The sequence below is a fragment of the Cyanistes caeruleus genome, chromosome 8 (genome assembly GCF_971803275.1).
Source record: "Cyanistes caeruleus chromosome 8, bCyaCae1.hap1.1, whole genome shotgun sequence".
Classification (NCBI taxonomy): Eukaryota; Metazoa; Chordata; class Aves; order Passeriformes; family Paridae; genus Cyanistes; species Cyanistes caeruleus.
The window spans coordinates 10,117,128-10,134,632 of NC_141708.1; the positions used below are offsets into that span (position 1 = coordinate 10,117,128).

Genomic DNA, 17,505 nt, shown 5'->3' on the forward strand with positions numbered 1-17,505 from the left:
TAAAGTAATGACAAGGCTTTCTCTCCCATTCTCAGTAAGTGCTTGAAACTAATGTGCATCTCAAAGACTGTCTTCTGTATTTTACTGTTGCTGTCAAAACAGAAAAATGAGCCAAAAAGTTAGCAAATGCACTGCCCAACTCACGCTTCTCGACGTCAGCGTGGTACTAGAGTCTCTACATCTCAATGTTAGCATGACATGTAAATAAACAAAGCACTCCGTTATACCAGGGAATCCTTTAATGGTTCATGCTGAAAGTGGAGTAAAGGCAATAACAAACTCCTTGCATCCATCAGCCCACTACAAGCACCTTGCTGTATTCACAGCAATAAAGAGTTTATTGCAGAGAAATGCATCAAACTGCATTAAAGTGTATTTTGTAAAAGCTGATTTAAGCTCCTCTCCTTATATGACAATTAGATGAGCCAGGGTTGAATTGGCATGATTCATGACAAACACAAAACACTAAGTTATGGTGAAAATGAGAGGATTTTTGAATACTTTTCTAAATCATACAAGCTTATCATTACCCACCTACAAACATATGCTTTCTTCCATATGACATAACATGTGCGAAATAGCAATGGTGCAAACTTCATGTTTCATGCTTGAAAGAGAATAGCATAAATTTATCTACAGAGTATATTCCCAAAGCCTAAGGGAGAGATTTGGTCAAAGAAAGTATTTCCATGGAAGTAACCTGACCTTTCTGGCAACCTGTGGTCAATTTGTAATTCTTTGGTACAAAACTGGTATAAAGCTGACAGATGCTGGAGAGGGCATTTTGGCTGGTCTTGTAAATCTGTTTCACTTTAAAGCTATTTCACCACCATTAAGTACCTTAAAGAGGCTGTAACCATGAAAAAGCTTGAAGCTGCTTTTAGTCCAAACAGTATTTTTTTCCTAAAGCCTGGTATGATGCCAAGATAACACTTTACCTTATTTATTTTGTATCTTCTTACCAAGAAGTGTGTGTTATCAGCAATGTGAAAAAGAGTCACAAACGTTCAGTGTGATGTGTGCCAATCGTATACAAAGACAGGAGAAAATTCAGACTTGGCAGATTTCATAGGAGTCTACTTACTGACTATGCCACACTTACCACAGCTAAGCTTCACCTACATCTTGTGGTCAGAACTTGACCAAAATTAAACATTTACATCTAATTAAAGTACATCAGCAGTCACAGATTCTTATTACATACGTGCCATTTAGTGTTCTTGAGGCAATACAATTAATTTCAGTCCACTGTTTCCTATAGTCCAGTTATTTATTGACATCCAACTAATTAATCACAAAGTTACATTGTGGTATAGTATTCTGTTCCTGGGTGCTAAGTATATTTTTCAAAAAGTTATATGATTACAAGCAAATGCTTGGGGTTTTTTTTGCATTTGACACCAACAGCAAGTTCAACTCTGCAAGCTGAAGAGGAGGAAAATGAGACCTAAATAACTGCATGTCCCACCCTAAGGTTAAAGGCTATCTATCTAAAATGCACAAGTACTTCCCTCAAATCCTGAGATCAGTTTTTGCCCACATATTTGCCCACGCATTTACTAATTTTGTGGTCTTTGTTCATAATGAAACATACCAACTTGCCTGTACGGACCTGCAGGTCTGTGGTACCCTGACTATTTCTGGAATGCTTTTAATACACTGAAATTGTGTTTGTCTATCCTCTTGCCTCTGATCTCACAGCCATTTTAAGCAACAGATCACAGTTGCCAGATCAGTGTCTTCACTGGTGGTTACCATAAGCTCTCTTGGGCAAATGGTACTTACTAGTCCTGGCAATTTGCACTTCTTTTTTCTAGGTTCTAAAATTCTTTTTAAACAACATTTCAATTTGAGACCAATTCTCAAAATACGACCTACAAAGTGAAGTTTCTGCCCTAAAATCTCTCAGGAAAGTCAACTTGGATAAAAATCATTTGGCTTTTGTTCTGTGCCTTATCTTTACCATATATTTCTCCAGTCATCTATCAGCTCTCCAGTCTGTCTGGCAGGATGTTCATTCCTGATGCACTTGAAATGATTCAATTTAAATGATTTATTGTTGGCTCTGGTATCTTTAGCAAATTGTTTCTCAGAATATCTTTTGGCCAGACTTATTATACTTTAAAATTTAATTTGTGAGGGTTTTTTTTTCTTTCCCTTCTATTTTCTACAGCAAAACCTTCAACTTTTGAAAGATGGTTCCTTGTTGCTAAGAGATTCCTAAACCCTGCTATAAACCTCTCCTTGCTTCTTAAAAATGAAAAGTAGCAACAACAAAAAGTTCAAAGTCTTCAATAGATTTTACCCAACTTCTATTTCATTCTTTAAAAAGCCACCTGCAGGCTTTAACTTCCTTATAACAAGCATTCCCATTTTTATGACTAGCAAAGGCTGGCAGGGAAATTGCACTGCTCAGTCCCCCAGCTCAGACCACTGAACTTGAATCATACAAACACATAATTGGGAGCCAGGTAAGAAGGGCTTTGCTACCCCAGACACAAACATACTGAAAGCAACACTGATGCTTTCTGATGTCACTGCCTTCAACAAGCTTGAGACTTGTATCCACAGGCTCTGGAAACACAATTGCTTCCTTCCTTCATGGCAGCAGGTTGCTGTTCCAAACATCAAGGTGATTTGTTCAACGTAGTATAACCACCATTGGTAGTCTTGTGTGTCACAGTGTTTGAAAACTACATTTTTTTTTTTTTTTTTTAGTAAAAACTTTTTTTTTTAGTTTAAGGAACTCAAAACAGAATGTTTTGTTGTTGCTTAATTGTAATATTTGAGGGATTGACTGCTTTAGTTTATTAGAAGAATTAATTCAATTTAAACTAATAGCTAATCCCAAGTATAAATGGTACATTTCCAGGGAGAATAAACACATTTCATTCAGCAACTCACTCACTGATTTGTATATCTGCACTACTGTTAGTCCAAAAAACGTGATTAAATTGAATTTAAAATTAAGAGAAATAGGGTACTCCAATTACTGGTATAGATAAGCTTCAAACCGAAATTCTTGATGTGAAACCCTCTGTATCTCCACATCAAGGTGTAGAGACTGAGCAGTAGCAGCAACTGTCAACCACTGCAAAACTGCTCCTAAACGTGGAGCATAAAGAAATCAGACCTTCATGCTTTGTTAGTGATTGTTTTTACCCTATTCCCCTTCAACCAAGACTCTCCTCAGCCTAAGATGTCACAACACAAATCACAGTTCCTAGCACTCCACGCTGATAACCAGCAGAGACTTGAGTGTTGGCAAGCCTCGTTTAGCAGCCTAAGCTCTGCAGGAGGAGAAGAATTAAGGGAGTATCAGCTGCAAAGAACTTGACTGAGTTTGTTTTAACCTGACACAACAAAACCGAGTCTTGAATTTAATTCCACATTTAACAGACTCTTTTCTATGAAGAGTCATCAGTCATTAGCAGACAGAAAACTTTCATGTTACTACAACTGAACTGTTAAGAAGTTATACAAATCCAGCTTCAGCAGAGGGGAAACAAAAAACTGAATTTCTAAATATCAACATTTGCTAAGGATGTTGTAATTTCTCAATACAGTTCAATAAGTGAAGGGGTGGGGAAATCACAAACCCACAGGCCGTTGCTGAAGCTAAATTGGTATTGAGTGGGAGAGTTTCAAGGTTTATAACTACTTTAGAAAAAAAAGGCCAGTTTTAAAGCACATATTCCTCATTCACTCTACTCAGCTGGTGAATAAAGCCAGATGAGATAAAATCCAACAATCCACAGTAAAGACACAATGGCGAGCTAATACACATCTAGCCACATTTGGGTTTTTTATGCTTTACAAAGATTCAGCAATTTTAAGTCATCAGAAACAGATTTACTCCTAAGGCATGGAGCAATTAAAAAAAAAATAAGTACAAATTAGAGAGACACATTCAAAGCCATTTCATTAATAGCTAAAATGTTAGCAAAATAGAATGAGTTTACCTTTTGGAAAAATATTTAATTTTTCCAAAGGCAGATCAGTTCTCCTGCAGTTGTAAGCCTGATCATTAAAATATACCAGTCTACAATTTTGAATAGCATTTCCAGCTTTAATTCCATCATCATACAGAAAGAGCTGAAAAATCTGATCACCATGTCACTAGCAACCGAAGAATTACATCAGCTTCTCTTTGCAGAGCTGTTCTTCATTAATTTATAATTAACAGGATGTGATAAAACAATCTGTACTACTAATGTTTAACAACCTTCTTGTGTCAACTGAGAAAGGTTTTTGTGTGGTGAATGCCAGAGCTCCAGTGCTTGTCTCCCATGCCTGGCAATGTACACTCCCTACAGTTCCTTCTGGAGGTGCCCACCAAGCTCTTCTGCTCCCTGCTGCAATCACAGACTTCACATGAATGCTGTCCTCTTCCTCCTCCCCTCTCCCTTTATCACATGGACTGAGGAATTTGACGGGGAATGAGATACAGAAACTTATCTGCTGACAGCAAACTGTTTCCATGAAAGTGACATAGGAAAGGGGAAACGGCAAAGAGAAATCCAACACTCTTCAGCATGTTCCAGGTACTCATGGGGAAAAAAACCCCAAAAGACAAAAAGAAAAAAAAAGCAGCACCAACAATTCAGTATTTTAACATAACTGAAATAAAGTCTTTGAAAGCTGTGCTGTCTTGGAAAGACTGAATGTCTTTTTCCTAAATCCACAGAGAAATAATAGCTACAGAAATTCTGTACAAACTCTGGGATTAGCAGCATGCCTGAGGAGAAAGAGGGATCTTCGCTTCAGGCACCCTATTCGCATTTAAAAGGTTGCAGGAATTTGGATAAGCCTTCCTCACTGCTATGGATCATCGAAGTAGCAGCAATCCTGGAAGTATCCTAGGGTGATGTTTTCCTGTTTTCTTATTAATCTTCCTTATCCTCAACTTCTAAGCTACTCCAGCTTTCCACTGCAGTGACAGAAGCAGTACGAGTACTCAAATTTAGTCTGCTTATGCCAGAGAAACTTTAGGTTTGGCTCTTTTGAGACAAGAAAATCATCACTTGGTGCTGAGGTTTGTAACAACAATCTATGCTGAAAATTATTGTGTTTTTAAAATAATGATTAAAAACACTACCAACAACCCTACAGCTCTTTCACATGTGTACTAAAAGCAACAGGAGCTACACAAAAAGCAAGTGTTTTTCCAGGAGAAAGACAACAACTATAGAAATGTTGAACAGTATCTCCTTTTGTCTTTTTTTTTTTTAGTTTTTAATTCTCTTTGATTACTTTAACTTGCACAATGTATATCCCACATTTTACTTCATTTGTTATGAGTATCTGGGCAGAGCTCCAGTTTGATGAACTGGTCACAGTGAACAGCTCAGTTCAGCAAGAACACTACAACCAGCAGGGAAAGCTGGAGAAGTGGAAGAGATACAACACCATTGTCACGTCCGTACAGGACAAGGTTGAGACAGCCAAGTAAACAGGAACTGAGTTCCAGAGAGTTTCTTCATCTCAACAGGAAAGAGAAGTCCAGCAAATGCAGGACTTTAAATGCAAATCGTCTTCACAATTAATGTGGTTACAGTTCAGTCTAAACAAGAAAAACACAGATTGCAAATACAGCACAAACGAATATTACTGTCTGCAACTACAAATATTTAGTGAGATTAAATCAAAGACTCAGACTTCTATGCACTGAAACCTCTCATACCAGGAAAAAAAAGCTTTAAATTGATTCACAAGAGAACAAGGCACCAGATTACATAATTATATGAAATGTGCATAAGCCCAAATCCGTGTTTAATTTTGTCTTTGTTATCAGACTGCAAGACAACTTCTTTTTATTAATATTTACTGGAAACAGGCATTTAAGGCAGAAATACACTTGTGTCACATATTCTGTTTTATCATCCATGCAGACAGAATTATCTACAGTCACTGATGTTTGAAGAGCCACATCTGGGCAATTTAAACAGCATCAATTAAAAAACTGACCAAAACCAGGAAATTCACTCACAATGGGGCTCAGAGGGGACTATAAATTTATATTTAGCTGGAGGACCCCAGGATTCCAGATGATTAAATATGGTTCCATCAGGGCTGGTAGCCGACAGAAGACAGAGAATACAATATTTTGATGTTTGCATGAAATACTGCACATCCAGGAGTAAATACATATTAAAGACTTTCCCTTGCTTGGCCCTAGGAAGCATCACACCTAAAGGGATTTTGAGCCAATGCTCATCCCAATTCCTCCTTGATGAGTTGGAAAGGCGAGGGCTGTTTGGAGAATGGCGAGGCTATGTTCAAGATTCACTGGGCAGGGTGGGAAGAAAGCACTCAAAAGCATGCTTAAAATAGTCCCACAAACACATTTAGCCTCTCTCAGGGATTAGAAAGCCCAGGGGCTCAAAACCATCAACCCTACAGCAGCCTAGTTAGGAACATGACCTTCAGCAGAGCTGCAGCAGCCGTCCTGGAAAGCAGAGTGTGTGCAAGTGATGGGAATGGGACACTAAAGGCTGACACTTCAGCAAGGCACAGACAAAAGGTTTAGTCAACTCTACACTGGTAACATGTAAAATACTTTGGCAACTGTCCTGCTCTGCCCTACTTTGACCTCTCCCTCAGTACTATGTGTAAGGGGATTTTAAAAGTCTAAATGAGTAATGCTACCTGCAGCTTAGAAATGTGATTCATATCAGTGAGAGAGAGAGATATAAAAAAATAAACTTTGCAAACTTGCTGAATCTTAGAGTTCTGTGAGATGTTTTCAGAAACAGCCCCAAAAAGTCCTTTGAATGTTTTAATAGCTCAAGATCTAATCCCTCCTCACACAAACCATGTGGGATAACATGAAGAGAGTGCAGCTTTCCCTACAGCTAAGAGAATGTTGAATTTTATTTTACCAGGTTAAATGGTTATGGGTAATACAGCTACACTGTCTGTATTTCAGGGAGGGCTTGGGGTTTTATTGTTATTTTTAAAAGAAAAATCAATTCAGGTGATAGACTGGAAAACAGAATTATGTTAGTCTTGCATCTTACTGTATTTTTGTACAATTTACTTCTAGATTGTTCCTTAGAGCAGGAAATAAAAAGGCCATTATTTTACCATATTCTCCCATCATTATAATGAGATAAATCAGATTGGAGTTACTGAATAAGCTCAAAACTCCTCAGGTTACATTCTTCTTCACCTTCAGCCTCACCTTTCAGGTGAACTTAACTCTTATTAAAAGGACCAGGGCTGTCCTCAGGCATACCCTGTCTTTAAAGATGAAACCCCAACCACCTTTTATGGAAAAGACCTCTCAGTCTGTACCTTTGCCAAACTCTGTGGCAGGTTTAAACAATTATGCAAGACAGTAGATTTCAATTCCAGGCTCTTCTTACTCAGTCTCAAGTTCTAAAAATAATATTTTTCTTTCTGCTAGGGCACTTCCAAACAGTGATGATCCAAAGGCATTAAAGAAAAAGAGAGTTAAACTTGAAGAGCATGACACAGATTATGAATAAAGAAAACCTTCCCATATGGAAAAGTTTTTAAAAATTTGACATTTCTTTTCAATATATGTTAATCAGAAAGACAGTAGTGAATTCTCACTGCTTCAGACAGAAAAGAATCATACCTCTTGGGACACATTACAAAAAAGAGCAATTGCAAAGAAGGGAGAACAATTCTGTAGTTTCTTTTAAAACCATACTCCTAACAGTGTTTTCTTAGATGCCTGGGAAAGTCAGCAGTTTGGAGCCAGCCACATGTTACTTATCAATGCTTCAAATGCAGGGTGAATAAGAAAGGCCATGCCTGGTTCCTTTTGCAATCGGGAAAAAATCTCTTTTGAAGTCTTTCTCAAGGACTGATGTGGGAGAAAGTGTCAGGAAAAGGATTTGACAGGTTCTGCACAGTGAGGGGCAAAAAAACGTCAAGAGTAAAATCCCTTGTCTAAAATGAGCAAAGAGATAGAAACCTCTTCTTCAGCACTGGAGACGCCAGATAAAATGTCTGAGAGTCCCTTGTATCTTTTTTCCAGCTACACATTAATTCCTTTTTATGCTTTTTGCCAGCTTCTCATCTTACCAGGAGCCTGAAGGAAAAGCCAGTCCAACATTGCAGGCAATGCAGTCACACTGGGGCTCCATGTCTAGCAGTCTCCCCAGATCCCAGGAAAACATCTTGTATTTTAAATACCATAAGCATCACAGAAGACCTCAGTTTAAAGGCAGAACCAGTGATCTGAATAATATTAAAGCCTAAGTGAAAGGACCAAGAAATTATCCTGTTTCTTGAAATGAAAGGCATTATAGATGAACACATCAGTGACAACACTGTTGGTTTTACTCTTGAACAGCAGACAGGTTTTGCTCTCCTGTATGATCAATTCTGTCCAAATAACAGACATGAGTAGTTTTATATCACCTGCAATGTAAGCATAACTACCACCAGCAGGTCAAGAACTGAACACATTTTGTTTTTACCAGGACTGTAAGTTGTGTTGCCCTTCCTTTTAAATTCTCACACTCTTTAAACAAACAGAAAACACCCATTAGTTTCCCATCAGTTACAAAGAGTTGATATAGCTCATCTCTAAAAGCTGTATTAATAGTATAAATTAATTCTATATAAACTGTACTCTCATCTGCAGCAAACTGCTTTTGCTCTGTGTGGCACAAGCAACCTACACAGCTACAAAAACTACAAACTTAGCACCAGCAGGACAGAAAGAACCAGAGTTCACTACATCATTTCTCACAAGTAACAAGTTGATGCACTTTTAGTGGAAGAAGGCAGCTCAGTTCCTCTCAATTTGAAGTGCACAGTAGTATAAAATCAGCTGTTATTACTGAAAGCCATTGTCTTTCCATTTTGATGAAGTGATAATATTTTGACTTCTTCCTTGGTTCTGCCTCATAGTGTTCCATTTGCAAGGTATGTGTAGCATCTCACAGGTAATACCTTACAGCAAAGAAAGTTTCTCCAGCTAAGAAAAATCCCCCAAAAGAACCCTATCCAAGTGCTAGCAACAGGATTATTTTAATATAGTCTTTTTAGTTACATAACAGACATGAAAATGCAAGTTATAACATTGTCTTTTTTTAATAAAGACCTGGGGAGCTAGAGAAAAGAGTGTAGACAAAAAATACTTCAGATAAGAGATTAGGTACTCAATTCCCTAAAATATTCCACTTTAAAAGTGTTTACTGCCTATTATTATAAAAATAAAGACCACAACACAACATATGTTATCTATACCAGAGATACTTGTAAGACATTAAGAGAAGTGTCTGAAAAATGTATAAAAGACTCCCCAGTTCCAGCTTGTAGAATCCAGGCTGCTGCTCAGGTTCTGCCATTTTCATGCACTCCTTTTGCATCTTTAGGAACTGAACCCAGAGCACTTAACTGCTATTAGCAAAGTCTGCTAACTGTCCTGAAGAATGTCAAAGCTGCAATTCACATTCACAAAGACCACATGCACTTGTCTTTGATGATATTTATCATCAACTGGTGCCTGTATCCCACTGTACAAAGAGAGAATATCCACCTCACTGGGGCTGGAACTTGCAGGACACCTCAATACCCTTACGTCTATACAGTTCTATTAAATATATAGAGCAAGTATTATGCAGCTTTGTTCAAGTTTACAAATAAATGTACAAGTGCAGAAACACCAAAGCTGAGGTAAAACTTCATCCCACAAAAGTATTTTGTACAACATTGAGATTTTTGTGATGGGGTTTTTTGTCTGTGGTTTTTAATAAAACCACTTTAAAAGTAGCAGTTCACTGATTAGTTCCCTCCTCCTCCTTAATACTGTTACACTAGAACACAACAATAATTCAGTAAAATGTTTTAGGTACCTTGAGTTTTACTGCAGCTCTTCTCTTCTCTAGTAATACAGTTGACCTGTAAAGCAAAAAAAGACATGATTGATTCCTGGTAGGCTTCTCAACATTACTGGAATGTACTGTATACTTAAAGCATCAAGACAACATGTAGCTTCTTGAACTCTTTCTCAGAATTTTTCATTGAATTACATTTTATTTTGTTATCATATAATGCATTTTTCATATAGTAAAATCACAAAGGGAAGTCTTATTTAAGAGTGCCTAGTCAGAAATCTCAACACTGACCAGGTTACAACTCAGAAAATCTAGGCTACCTGCTGCATTTTTAAAGTAGAGCGTAACAGCCACAACCCACGATTCCCCTCGTAGCTCTGAGGAAGCTGAACTCCAGAGCAGGCGCTGAGCTGGGACAGGAACACAGGACAGGAACACAACAGCTCCCTTCAAAACCTGACGGCTGCTAGTGCTCAAAGCTCCGACGGAAACAACCGCCCTGCTCTGACCCTTTCCCACCACGGAGCAGTAATGGGTGTTCCTCTTGCATTCATCTCCTAACATGAAACTAAAATGAGTAAATAAAATAGTAATTGTTTATTTCCATCATCTTTTGTCTTCACAGGCTTTGACCATAAGTTATCTTTAGTCAAACCTGACAAATTATTTCCATCACCTTCCTTTTTCTCTCAGCCACTCCACCCTGGGGGACAGGGGCCAGACTCCTTCATTTCATACACGCATACAAAACATATGCTACATTTTCTAAGATCTATACATTGCAAATTAGACATTTTATGCACTGTGAAAACACTGAGATCAGCCTACCATGAGGCAAGGTTGCTACTTGTCATCAACTTGTTACCCCATTTTAACTCATCAGATTTTAACAGACTCAACCATTCTGTTTTCACGTTTTATTTTTTCATGACTTCACTGTAGTACCCTCAAGCACTACTGCTCAGGTTTTCTCAGCATCACATCACAAATACTTTACCAGTTTCAATGCTTCAGTAGCCTGGTTATCCCATTTTCAATCATCACCAAAAGCTGGATTATTCAATGTGCTCTATGAATTTCAGGAGTAAAGAACTTTTTTTTTTTTAACCAAAAAAACCAATGTGTGCAAAAATAATGCAAGTGAGACTTATGCAAAATTACTGGGAGACACCATCATCACAAGATACTCTGAAGCAAAAAACAAACTTCCAAGAGAAGTAAAGATAAGATGTTATTGCTTCTTTTTATACCTCAAATTTTCCATTTTCCCTGATTATTAACTTATATAAAATCAATGCCTTGCTCATCAAGTTTGTATTTAGGAATGAACAATGTGCTTATACAGTGTATTACAGGTGTAATAAAGGTAAACAACCACAAGACTATTTAGTCTCCTTTTAGACCTGAGAGGAATACAGATTCAGGGGAGATTTAGGGGACAGAATTCTCTTCCTAGGTGCTCTATATTTGGCTTGGACACATTTTCTCATTTTGCTGTCCTGCCAACTGCTCCCTGGCAGAGCACACAAAGCAATGGCAGCGACTGGGGAAAGAAGAAGAAATGCACTGGCATCAAAATGTCATACTAGAGCGTGAGTACTCCACAGCATCAGGAATTTAAACACTCTAACGTGACTGTTTATTCTTGGCATGAGTACAGTTTATTTTTCATCTACTTCACACTGTTAGAGATAAGGAAATGCTATTTTTACGCAAGCTCCTGATATGTTAAGTGTAGCCGTCACAGGCAAGAAGAGACTCCTCCAGGCTAGCAGCTACTGTTTCCAGAAGGCATTGACAGACCACTCAGACTGGAAAATTTAATAGTCTCTCCAATTTTGCTAGCTTTAGATCTAACAGCGCTGGTTTGCAGAATACAGAGGTGCCCATATCTGACTGTGTTCAACACCACCTCAGTCTCCCCAGAGCTGCACAGCACTGCTCCCTCCCAGGAGGGCCAGCGTAGCCCCAGCACAGCAGTGGCAGCTTTCTGTCCCCACCTCTGGGCACTGCACAAGCTGGAGCTCCTACAGCTCTCAGTAGAAGGAGGCACTGAGGGGGAAAGCCAGAAACTGTGACACTGCAAACATAATACGCTATTGAGCAAATTTTTTTTCCTGTCCTTTGTCTCAATCTCCTTCACATCCTTTCTCCCTATTAGCACTCAATGCACTCTCACAAGCTATTCATCCCTCCCCACTTCAAATTCTCATTATTAAAATAACAACAAAAATATGTGATGATTATGAAACTTCTCTGCCATTTAGTGCCATGACTTAATTCCCTCTGCTTAATCCACTGGGGTCTTTCATCTCACTCTATCCACCCCTGGAGTATGAGCAAGAAACTTTGACACAGGCACTGGCCAGGAAATGTCTTCACTGCACTTTGAATTGTTTAAGTCACATTCTCTGCTCATTTTCTTGTTCATCAGTTAAATGCCTCCATGCCCAAAATAAAATTATATAATCAGTAACAAAGGATGGAGATCATATCAAGAATGGGAAAAAGAAAATCTGGAAAGGAGTACCAGTCACGCATTAAAGAACAAACTGAGAGTCAGCTCTCAGATCAGGGAAAATAACAATATACATTCTTGTATGAATAAATTAGGAAGAGAGATGGATTTTAACTCAAAAGATGACAGCAGTAAGACAGATACTGAAAATGAACTGCTTCAAAAAAATTTGCAATACAACTGAATAACCACATATGTCAGAAATCAGACATACTACACAAATCCTAACAGGATATTGAAAATACAAGTACAAATTAAATGCTAAATATGAGCTTCAGCTGTAGGACAAAATAATTTGTGTGTCAGAAATATCATTTATCTTGAGAGTTAAAGTGCAAAAGCCACTTGGTTACTTGAGAGCTACCTCTCCCTCTCAGAGAAGTAATGTTTTAGAGCTGCATCCAGAAACTATGAGTAATCACAATGATAGATAGTCCAGGAACTGTTGGGATATCCCAAAGAAACATTCCCTGGAATGAAATTATAATCTTCCTCAGGTACTCATATTATAATGGCTGATCAGTGTGCATTAGGAAAATACACTTCTGGTTTGAATCCAAACCTTGAATATAAAAGCAAAACTCTAGTAAATATTTAAGAGAATTTTGAGTTCAAAACTGAAAAGCTGGCAACTAAGTTCTTTTTTTTTTTTTTTTTTAACAAACAAAACCATCAAAAGATTGTGCAACTCTAAGAGCCCTTAAGGAAACAATTGGGAATTTTTCATAACATGGTATTTCCTTATACTGCTGACCACAGGAATGCAAACAGTTCCACCAAACAGAGATTTCTTCATTGGAAACAACTGACAATCTAACCATGTTTCTATCTTTTCCATTCTCAGCACTCAGCATACAGAACAGATGATATAATAGAATACAGAACTGTCATACCAGGGCCACAAGACATCTTTACTATAAATCAGCACCTGAGAAACTTAACAAAAACCATGTTTCCTAGGGGTTAGAGAGGGAGCTTCTGTCTAATTACTAAGCGCCTTTGACTCAACAAACGGTGATTTTCTGTTTGTCGAATTTCCCCTAAATACTGTTAGCATCCCTGTCAGCCTGAAACAGAGCCCTGTCCCCAACCATAACTCAGTATATCAATAACAAGACTCAGTCCCACAACATTCCCTGACAGTAAGGCAGGTGAGGCTAGCAAGGCACAGAAACATGGGCTGGTACCCAACTGAGTTAGTGGAAGGAAAAGCAAAGTTACTTTTTGTAACTCAGAAGACATCCCATGTAAATCTAATGGATAGATTTCCTCACCATCTTCTCCATTTAGGATTATTTGAGCAATGCCAACTGACACCATGAATCCCTCCAAAGGAAGCTGGAAATATTTGTATATCTGTACATCAATGGCACCCAGAACTCACATTCTACCAGAAAATGCACCAAGAGACCAAGTACCAAGGACACCTCAAAGGAAAGGCAAGACAGACTTACAGAGGGACTTAATTTTCCTGACAGATAATTAATAAGTCACTAACGTGGAGAAAGAAATTTACACTCTGTTCTGAACTTCATGCTGTGAAGAGAGAAATATATGATAAATGAACATAGGCAACTGAAGAAACAGAGTATTGTCAGAATTCAGGAAGGCACTAGGAATGGGGAAAGGTGCTACATCAGCACCCTGACCAACATATGTCATTGCAAATTTGCAACTCAATTAAGGCAAGATTTTAATCACAGCTACAACTGAACTTAATTCTCTCAATTCAAGCTGAAGGAAAGCAAGAGGAACAAGTCATAAAAGGAGAACAAAACTGGAATGTACTACAAAGAGACCAAATTGTTTTCAAAAGGAAAAACCAAAACAAACAAAGCCAATGAAAGACAAAGCTTTATGGAGTTAGTTTGCCAAACAAGTCAAGAATTTTGGATGGTAGAAGAGACAGACAAATGTCTTAACTTCAGATAGAGACATAAAAAGACTGCTTGTGTGGAAGTGTTTACAATCTATGGCAGAGAGATTATTACTCTTGTAGTCAAGGAAACCACTCTTACAAGATTTCAAATTTTGGAATTCCCCTGTCAAGGGGGAACATGGAAAGATCCTCCATGATTTTCTAAAAGGAGAATGAATATGTCTGTAGTGACTCAAACAGGGCCACAAGGCTTTGCCAACAAACTGGTTCCAATGGCTCCGCAGAGAACAGGTCACCATCATAAACAAAACATGCCAGTACTGCACTTCCATATTCTGAGATCATCAATGCCTTTACATCCCATAATATTTTCACATACAAAATCATTTACCAGGAGTTACTAAACCAGTAGCTAAAATTTTCAAGCTAGGTTTTATTTACATTATTGCATCTCTTGATCTTTTCTTTCAAAGGGATGCCCACTGAACTCTCAAAAGCTGACCTTACAGCACACTGCTGGTCTTGGAGAATTCAGCTTTTCTGAAGTTGTGAACATGTGAACCCTCCCTCCTGTTTACATGATTCTGAAGCTCTAAACATAAATCATACTAAGAAACAGCTTGGTTTAATTGTAATAGCAGATCAAAACTTATTTTCCAGTTTTTATCTTAACAAGATAATAAAACCCCACTTCAGCTGATATGTCAAAATGTGCTGAGATTTAGAACATTACTCAAAAACTATCTTTTATTTTTATTGCTGTCAACATCCTAAGAAAAAAATATGCACCAAAAACTTTGCAATTTAATCTCCCTGGTGATGCTAGAGAACTACCCAAGCCCTGCAGACTGTGAAACAAGGCAGTAGCTACAGCCCACCACAATTACCATAATTAGAACATAGTAATACCTAGCAAAGCAAGAAATTATTTGCTGCTTTTCATTAAAATGCACAGTCCGTTTTTAGTTTTTCCTACAGTCACTGTGCCAAGATGCATGTTCAGAAAGGCAAGAAACTACTAGGCAAAATTTATGTAACATTCATACTCAAGTTGAATTAGCACTACAATTACTACAAGCTTTGGTGCTGATAAGGAAGCAGAGACTGATTTTAGAAAAATATTACAAATCAAGCTATTGAAGAGTAAAAGCTTTAATTATGACTTCTGGCTGAAATAAATACATATGAAAATGAAGGTGTTAATTCACACTTATAGGTTATTTTTTATAGCAATACTGGCTATTTCATTTTACCTTTGTCATCTGATAAACCCCACGAACAAAATCCCAGCGCTCAACAGTTCGTGTTGTAAAGAATAGAATTGCTGTCTGGTATCTATCTTAATGACTCTTTCTCAGCAAGAGTAAAATTAGTTTCAGGTGGAGTATTTTAAGTACTGCATTATTCAATTTTCACATAAATACAGTCTAAGCAATGGGAAATGACACTGTCAGAAATCACCTGAATGGCCTTATCTGACAGCTGGGTACAGTTTTGCAACAGACCTTCTAAGTGGCCTCAGGGAAGTAGTTTCTGCATTATATAATTCTGCTCCCCTTGCTCCCTTCAATGAGGTGAGGTCCCTGCTGAGACTGGCACAGAGGAGTTGTGTTAATATACTGTAATATACTGCATCTCTTCCTGTAATGGGTATGTCAAACCAGACAAAACACAAATGCTAACTGCAGCTTCAAAAAGCCTATCAAGAGGAGGCAGACAGTGCTCCTTTAGCCTTCCTTACAAAAAATGAAAAAGCACAGGTTAAAGCTACACCAAATCCTTTAAAGCAAAGTAATTTTCAAGCTATGTCCAAGGTTTGGAAAATTGTGATGAAAGAGACACCTAACATTTTTCAGTTGCTATTTAATGCCCCTGAACCCGCTTTTTCCCCCAGCTTTGCTTTTTTTCCCCTCACTTCACATATATTCTTGTATCCAGACCTCTCAAATTTTAAATCTCTCCTGGAAGAAAAAACATCTTACGTTCTTTTTTAAAAAGAAAAGGAAATGTGAAGTACTGGCATGACCTCTTTCTCACCTTTTGTTAACACAGGTGTCCTGCTTTCTTCTCCCTGAGACAAAATCTCTCATTTTCTACCAATCTTTCAACTTCAACCCATTAGCTTTTACTGCAGTCCCATTACTGTCCTCTGACCCCACCCATTAATGTGCCATGGACATTTTCAAAGTTGCTCTTGGTTTCTCATCAGAAGCCATCAGCTCCAATCACTCCCTCCTTGTGGCTTGCAGGATCCGCGCAATACATACTCCTTCCAAAACGCCAGGACTACCAATGGCTGTAAGAAATCCTACCCTCCATCCACTGCAAGTCCTTTCTGTCCCGCTACTTGTGCATTCTGCTTTCAGCACCATCAGCCCATTCCTCCTCCTCCACTGCCACGTGAACTCCTGCCATGAGAACTGCTCAGACACATTGTGTTGGCAAATCACTTCAAATGCACAACTGGAAGCAACTTCTTGGTGCTGTACACAGACCATCCACCTCCTGCTCTGCCCAAGAGACCCAACACAGCCTCAAAGCTTCAAGAAAGGAATGGGCACTGCAGGGAGCAAGACTTCTGCTCCCTCAGGTTCCATTTCCCACATAAGGAAACATGACCAACTTCCCAACTCACTCAGGCATTTGAGACTCCATTCTCACTAGATTGACATGTAAAAAGTACAGTTAAATATTTGCAGTTATAACAGTAGTGGTCTGCCTAAACATACAAAGCAAGGCAATATTCACATGGACTCTTTCCATACATTTTCTCCTATAAAGTAAAAGCAAGACCTAGCACATTCTTACTCTATGGTTAATTTCTCAGATTTTTTTTTTTTTTCTTTTGCAAGCTGCCTTTGTCATTTCATTCCTAAAAATGCCCATTGAGGATGTTTTTACTAAGCAGGGAATCTTGCCAAATTGATGCTACGACCATCAACTGGGCAGACACTGATTTCTTTCCATTCTAACCTTTTCCTTTAATGCTATTTTGGTTTTATTTTGCAAGCAATCAAATCCACAGCACCCCTTAACCTGCACTCACATACAGTTTTGTCTTTTAGCTCTGAAACTGAAGTGCTACTCTCATTCTACTGCAGCAACATTATTTCTAAGCATTTCCAGCAAGGTTATTGGCATTCTGCAGTTTTTTCTGAGACTGAAAAAACTTGCCTCATATTGTGCCTGCAAACAGGAAGAGAATAGTGGAAATAAAAGAGAAGACCTGCAACTGAAGTTTGAAGAGGCTGGAGAGGATTTTCCCCACACTCCCAATGGTGATTAGCGGG

The 17,505-nt window shown here is 38.3% G+C and overlaps 1 protein-coding gene across 12 annotated transcripts in view; it reads right to left on the minus strand.

Annotated features, from left to right (window-relative positions):
* The window catches only part of ADD3 (adducin 3), a 93,359-nt gene that overhangs the window by 49,853 nt on the left and 26,001 nt on the right, over nucleotides 1–17,505 (minus strand). For 10 of the 12 annotated variants that reach the window (XM_086900351.1, XM_086900364.1, XM_086900357.1 and 7 more), the window contains one exon: nucleotides 9,837–9,882. The gene's annotated coding sequence lies outside the window, so the exon portion shown is untranslated. Of the gene's footprint in view, nucleotides 1–9,836; nucleotides 9,883–10,138; nucleotides 10,374–17,505 lie in introns of those variants that run through there. The other 2 variants (XM_086900360.1, XM_086900368.1) reach the window with 2 other exon arrangements.